Source organism: Fukomys damarensis, unplaced genomic scaffold (assembly GCF_012274545.1).
Source record: "Fukomys damarensis isolate Sample0158 unplaced genomic scaffold, DMR_v1.0_HiC HiC_scaffold_19, whole genome shotgun sequence".
NCBI lineage: Eukaryota > Metazoa > Chordata > Mammalia > Rodentia > Bathyergidae > Fukomys > Fukomys damarensis.
The window spans coordinates 54794627-54801681 of record NW_022900931.1 but is presented as its reverse complement, the minus strand read 5'-3'; the positions used below and the strand labels follow the sequence as shown (position 1 = coordinate 54801681).

Sequence of the window (7055 nt, the reverse complement as noted above, 5' to 3'; positions counted from 1 at the left end):
AAAAAAAAAAAAAAAAAGAAACCCACAGATTAAAGTCTGTAACCATTGTCTCTCATTAGAAGTCAATTGTCTGATTTAAGTGAAATATATTTTTCCAGTCTAGCTCATACGTCTGAGTAAGTCCTCCAGAGTCCTCAATGTGCTTATTAGGGTTGTCTAAAAACTTTCCTGGATCTCATTTGATCTGCTTTAGGTCCCTAAGAGAAAGGGACTCGTGAACAAAGGAAGTCCCGTATTGCCGTTTATTTCCTGTAAGGGATATTGTCCTTGAGCTTGAACAAAATTAGCTAAGGATGGATATAGCCCTAGAGGCTATGACTACATCTTGCCTAGAAGCCCCACCCTCAGCACCCGAAGGACAAATAGAGAAAGCCTAGATTCACTAATAGTGGGCAAGGCTTTGATTAAAGTAGCCTTGGAAACTTCGTACTCTGATTCCAAAGGCTGAAGAAGAGTAGCCTCAGGTTCAGTGATAGTGGATGCCATAAGGGCCAGAGGCGGCTGCTTTTCTTGCTGCTTACATTTCCATTCCTTCTTTTTGGTGGAACTGGGGATTGAACTCAGGTCCTTGCGCTTGCCAGGCAGGCTCTGGTGCCACTGAGCTAAATCTCTGACCTGCTTACATTTATATTTCAAACACAAGTAAGGATTATTTCTTTCTTTTCTTCCTTTTTTTGGGGCCAGAGATCGAACTTGGGTTCTTGCGTTAGGGAGGCAGGTGGAAGAACCACTGAGCTAAATCCCTGGCCTGGGATTATTTCTTAATGCAAAGAAAGTCTGAACATAAGGTAATTCTGCCCATCTTCCCTCTTTTTTACAGTACAATCCTAGATGTAAAATAGCATCATAACTAACACTTTCCTCTACATTCCATTTTGTCTCAAGAATCTTGGCAACTCCATGCCCTTTTCCTTCATTTAGTCTCTGGCCCAGTTACCCCTGCATTTTTTTATCACCTACTCAGACCTTTTTTCTCTTCTAATGTTGGTACATTTTAGAGGAGTAAGAGCTTTTGATACTGTTTCCCATAAATGCAAGAGGAAAAAAAAATTGGCATCCCTTATAATTTCTACTTGATTCCTGTGTCCTCAAGATATCCCCAGGGTGACTGTACTCCAGAGCAGGTGGCCATCCTCTGGAGAGAAACTAGAGGATAGGCTAGGTCAGACTAGCCACCCCTTTCCAGCTCGCAACCCTGTGTTTCCCCAGGAAACTCATAGTCCTAATTCTAGCACATGTTAAAAGCACAAAGCTACAGTCAATTCCAGCTATAATGATCACATTTAAAGAAAACATTGCTCTCATTTCAAGAGAGCTAAACTGTTGTTTTCTAATTCTTTGAAAGAGAGTAGAAAATATCAAAGAGCAAGTTGGAAATAGTTCAAGCACTTGTGAGCCTGTAAAAGAGATCATCTGTAGAGACAGAGTCAGGTAAAATGTCTTGGAGAAATCTTGCCCTGGGCCTTAGGGTAGAGAAGCCTCTAAGACATTTCTGGGTTTTTTTGTTTTTCGGTTTTTGTTTTGTTTTGTTTTTGGTGCAAGTGCCACTGAGCTAAATCCCCAGCCCAAGACATTTCTGTTATTTACCTAATCACCTAGGCAACCTTCCTTAATGGCAAGGTAATGCTGCACTTTATTCAAGGTCTAATATAAAATTTCCATGTCTCCAAAGCTCACAGGTTAAACTTATACTCACTGCCTAGCAACCACAATTCACATGTTAGTTAAGGCAAATTTATTGGTTTTCTACATGCATATGAAAGAAGACAAAGGCTGACTAAAATCCCTTTTATTACTCTTAGAATATACAAAGCACAAGTGTAAGTTGCTAGTCGTGTTAGTTACCTTTCTCTCAGTGCTGAGACAAAATACCTGACACCCAAAGTAGGAGGGGAAGAGGTTTATTTGGCTTACCGTTCGTAGAGGTTCCAGTTCATGATCGGCTGACTCCAAGGCAGGGATGACAGACAGGCCTGGCGGAGCAGAAACAACACAGCGCACGCACAAGGAAGCAAAGGTAACGAGAGGGTTTAACAACATCTTTCTGTCCCTTTTATCTTACTTGGACTATCGGGATTAGGGCGGTGCTAAAGTAGTCACTCACATGTAGTGGTTTTAGTAATCAAATGCCCTTAACCCCAGCATCACACATTTCAGATTCAACTTCCTCCCAAAAGAAAAGTCCCACTTTGTCTGCATGAGGCTTTGGGGAGACATCTAAACACAAACCATCACACTAGCTGACTGTTCATCTCCATGAAGGCAAACAGTTTCTGCAAAGCTGCCTCAGCCTGGCTTCCTGGAGGGAGGGTCAATCTAACTACCACCAAATGAGATGGAGAAAAGCCTAGGGGGAGTTTCTAATTTACCAGCAGAGAGAAAAGGTCCAAACCTGTAACTCATTTCTTAATGGAGGCTTAAAAGAGGGCTCTGACAGTCATCTCTGGTCACTCTGAAACAGAGGATACCAGAAGATCACTGAGAGAGTTGCCTCTCACCTCACTGAGGAGTGCAAGTAGAGACAATGGATAAATGGAGATTTTTCTGCTGGTTTCCCAGTCAGGCTGTTGGGACCTACCTTTCACGGAGGAATCTTTGGGTGTCTGCCAGAGAGCAGCCCTGGTCATGACCCCTCAGATGTCCTTGCAGCCTAGACTTGTTCCACAACCAGAGATTTATCTCCAAACCACTGTTTCTTTGAGTCCTATATGGGACAGAAAAAAGCTTAAGCTGTCTAAAAGCCCCACCACCACCGCATAACATAGCATTTTACAAGTTTACAGTAAAAGTTCAAAGTCCACGACTTATTAACAAAAGTATTTTCTTCCCCTACACACATAAATGATGAGAACCAGACCTAGGAAAGGATAGGGGGAGAGAGAGAGTCAGGATGTTGGGGATTCTCCCTTAAACTAAATGTTTTGGTCCCTTAAATGTTGTGCTTAGGAAATAGCTCCTTCCAATCTGAGGTTCAGTCTCTTGAGGAAGACTGTTCCCAGAACACCTAGCAAGGACATTGCTTTCATGTGTATTCTCCTGGATGAGCAAAATCCCAGGGTCTCATTTGACCCAGAGTTGGGATATGTGTTCCTCATCTAAGATGACTTTCCTGTTTCAGCATTAGCAAACGCTCATTTTCAATTGACTCAATTTAAAGGTTCTCAATTGTTGGATAGGAAGGAAAGGTTGGGACACTTTAGGGTTCCTTTTTCTCTTATCTTACAGGCCTTTAAACAGAAGAATATAAAATGGCAGGGAAAGATCAGAAAAGAGACCAGCAAAAGGAAGTCTTTTCTTCTCATGTTTGTGGTGAGTTGTTGAGACAACTTGCTCACGAGTCATCAGTCTCAGCCTGGACAGGGAAGAACGGGGAGTCCCAAGAGCTAAGACCGCCTCCTCACCAGTGGAAGATCAGGCCAGAAAGGAAACTGAGGCAGAACAGGCTTGACATTCCCTCTAGGGTGTAGAGGGGCAATCAGGGCCAGCCTGTCTCAGTGAAACCTATCATTAAGTCTTTTTTTTTGGAACCAGGGATCGAACTCGAGTCCTTATGCTTGTGAGGCAGGCAATGGGACCTATCATTAAGTCTTAAGAACAGTCACCAATCTATTGTCTTTTAACTGATGGGAAGGGTCTCGAGATTTATTAATAGGTATGCATATTTTCTAAATATAAATCAGATTTCATTAAAAAGACCCATTTTACAGACTTTTATATCACAGTCCACCAGGAGGGCACTCTAACACTACTTTTTCCCTAGAACTGTTGTCTGAGATAACAAACCACAACAGTCAAAGTCAAACAGGTCTAGTCAAGAGCACCAATAAATTCAGCAACTATGTCCAGATGCAATGTATGCAAACTAAGAATAAAATGCAAAATGTCATTTTCTTTGATGGCTCATGTCTTACCATGTTCTTAACTTAAATTTACCATCACTTAAAAAAAATTTACCATCACTTTAACAAAAGACAAGGCATAAACAAGGCATAAAAACTCAAGGCCTATTCAACTGAGAAAAATTCAAGACAAAAGACATAAAAATTCAAGGCAATTTTAATTACCTAAAATTATCTATGCGAGAGACAAGGCAAGATCTATGAGGGCCAGGGATTTAGCTCAGTGGTTCCAATGTCTGCTTCACAAACGCAAGGACCCAAGTTCGATACCCAGTACCAAAAAAAAAAAAAAATTAAATTTAAAAAAGTCAAAATTTCCAATGCAGGATCTATGAAACAAAAGAAAACTCTTACCTCCGTCCAATTATCTTCATAGAAGACCTCCAAATGATACAGAGAACATGGGCCAGGGATTTAGCTCAGTGGTTCTGGTGCCTGCCTAGCAAGCGCAAGGACCTGAGTTTGATCCCTGGTACAAAAAAAAAAAAAAAAATTGATTGGAATAGGTCATCAATACAAAATGATTACACCGAATGGTTCTGGTCTGCCTAGCAAGCGCAAGGACCTGAGTTTGATCCCTGGTAAAAAAAAAAAAAAAAAAATTGAGGATATAGAGAACATATAGGCTTATGACATAAGGATGATATATGGACTTCTAAATAATCCAAATAATATAAGGGAAATATCATAACTCCCAACCTGCGAGATGTCTGACATGCCAAGTTTGTGTTCTCCAAAATCAAAGAACTAATTTGAGAAACAATGCAGGTTAAGAGTAGGAAGTATTTAGTGAGAGCAAGACAGCTTCTAAGAGAAGGGTCCTGGAAAATGGGTTGTCCGTGGGCCCTGCTTCTCAAGGGAGTCTTATAGAGCAAAATCACAAGGCGAGGCAGGGTATAAGATGGGACAAAACCATAGCCAACTAGTAAGATTACAAGAGTAATCACTTAGGTAACATTGATCCACTGGAAGAACACAAGGTGTGTATAAGCTGGGACAAAACTCTGGCCAACCAATGAGATTACAAGTGTAGTCACTTGGGTAATATGGATTAAGTGGGGATCAAATGGGGAAGCAAGTCACGTAGCAAGTGTACATGGACGGAATAAGGATTTTGGGGGGAGGAATGGGCTGAGGTTTTGGTCTCCCACCAGAGATGATCGGTGTCTATTTAGAATATCAGTCAGTGCTGTTTATCTCTAGGGGAAGTATATGGGCATAGTCATTTTTCCTTGTCTTGAAGCCTGACCTTTAAGGAGTACACGTCCAGCTACAGTTTAATATGTTTTTATTTTTTGCACTGACTCTCTCAAGGGCCAGAGCCCTGTCTACCTATAACATTTTAACTAATTTAGGTGTCTATAATAGGGGCACACACATGCACTCTAGAGGGTGAGGCAGGACAATCTCAAATTCAAGCCCAGCCTAGACAACTGTCTGAAAATAAGACCCTGTCTGAAAAAAAAAAAATAAAAAAGAATGGGGGATGTAGTGCAGCATGACAGCCCAGGGTTCAATCCTCAGTACTACAAAGAGGAAAAGAAGAAAGAAAGAAAGAGAGAAAGAAAGAGAGAAAGAAAGAAAGAAAGAAAGAAAGAAAGAAAGAGAAAGAAAGAAAGAAAGGAAGAAAGGAAGAAAGGAAGAAAGGAAGAAAGGAAGAAAGGAAGAAAGGAAGAAAGGAAGAAAGAAAGAAACAAGAAAGAAAGAGAGAGAAAATAGAAAGCAAGAAAGACAAAGGAAAGCAAAAGGAAAAAGAAGAGAGGATAGGAATTCAGAAGAGCCCGGTAGAAAAGAGGGGTGTGTACATGCCTCATCTATACCCCCATCAGATTCAAAGCATTCCTCCCTCTGCCACGTCAGTTCTGTTTGGCCTCTCCATGCAGCGACTGGGGTTTTAGCCACCTTCCCGGAGTACTTGTCCACCTGTGAAAGGCCAGGGGAATGGAGCCTCCCCCATGATTCATTCTTGCGCAAAGCCCCACCCCAGTCAGGGAGGAGCTCTGTGGGGACCCCAGGATTCCCCTCCCTTTAAACTATGCCTCCCTTTCCTACATGTAAAAAAATTCTCCTTTGATGTTATTTGGCATTTCTGGTAACAATAGCAGCTCTAACACCGTTCTAAATATATTTGTTTGCTGTTAGAACATCTCCACTATCACAACTAAACAAAGCCAAGCCTCTGTAATGCCAAATGTATTTTTTCAGGCTGCCCTGCCCTCTGGCCTCCTCTATTCTGAAAAACCACAGGCCACGTCTTAGAGGCCCTTAACAAGTGTTTGTTGAGTGAAAAATAGAAAAGCTGTAGAGTGTGGATAAATATGGAATGCTGACACAGCCAACGGCCAGGCGGCCCTGCTGAGCCGCAGCTTCACAACCCGCTCCTGAGCGTGTGCGGGCAGCAGGAGGCTCTGATGGGAGGGAGAGGAAGAGGACTGCTTGGCCTGACAGCACATTTTCGCGTTGCTGCAGCAAAATCTCCCCAAAGCAGGACTGTCCAGAGAGGCCCGAGAGCTCTCTCTGGACCTGACCCACTTGCTCGTCACCCACCCCCTCTGCTCAGTTCCCTTCCATGGAGTCCAGGGACCCTGGCTCACATTGGTTTCAGAGCACCAGGAAGAATCAGGACTGTGGGTTGTGATGCTTTGGGGGGAGTTTTCAACTTTTACTGGAGTTATATTGCACCTAGAATGGTATCCATGGTGTTGGGGATGGAACCCAGGCCCTCACACATGCTAGGCAAGCACTCAACCACTGAGCTATACCTACAGCCCCTGGTATGTCTCTTTTAATGAAAATAAACAGGGCTGGGGATTTGACTCAGTGGTTTCACCGCCTGCCTCACAAGGCAGGGGCCTGAGTTCGATCCCCAGTACCAATTAAAAAAAAAAAAAGAAAATAAACATTAGTTTGACATTTGGATTTAAAAGATTAGCAATTAAATTGGGAGCAGTGGTGCATTCCTTTAATCTCAGTGACTCAGGAAGCTGAGGCAGGAGTATTGCAAATTCTAGCCCAGACTGGACACTCAAAAAAGGAAAAGCCAGCAATGTCACTTTGTGGCAGGATGTCCCTGGGTTCTAGGCCCCCAGTATGGGGGAGGGGCAGGGGAGGATTTAGCAGTAGAGTTTTTTTTTTTTTTTTTTTTTTTTTTTTTTC

General features: G+C 42.5%; 1 long non-coding RNA gene across 1 annotated transcript in view; it reads right to left on the bottom strand.

The window, feature by feature from the left end:
• LOC104874010 overlaps nt 1–4317 on the bottom strand; it is an 11582-nt gene extending 7265 nt beyond the window's left edge. Inside the window, exons 1-3 of the long non-coding RNA XR_783624.2 lie at nt 4254–4317; nt 2579–2704; nt 1915–1973 (exon numbers count right to left, since the gene is read on the bottom strand). This is a non-coding gene — a long non-coding RNA (uncharacterized LOC104874010). The remainder of the gene's footprint in view (nt 1–1914; nt 1974–2578; nt 2705–4253) is intronic.
• Between the last annotated feature and the right edge of the window lie 2738 nt (nt 4318–7055).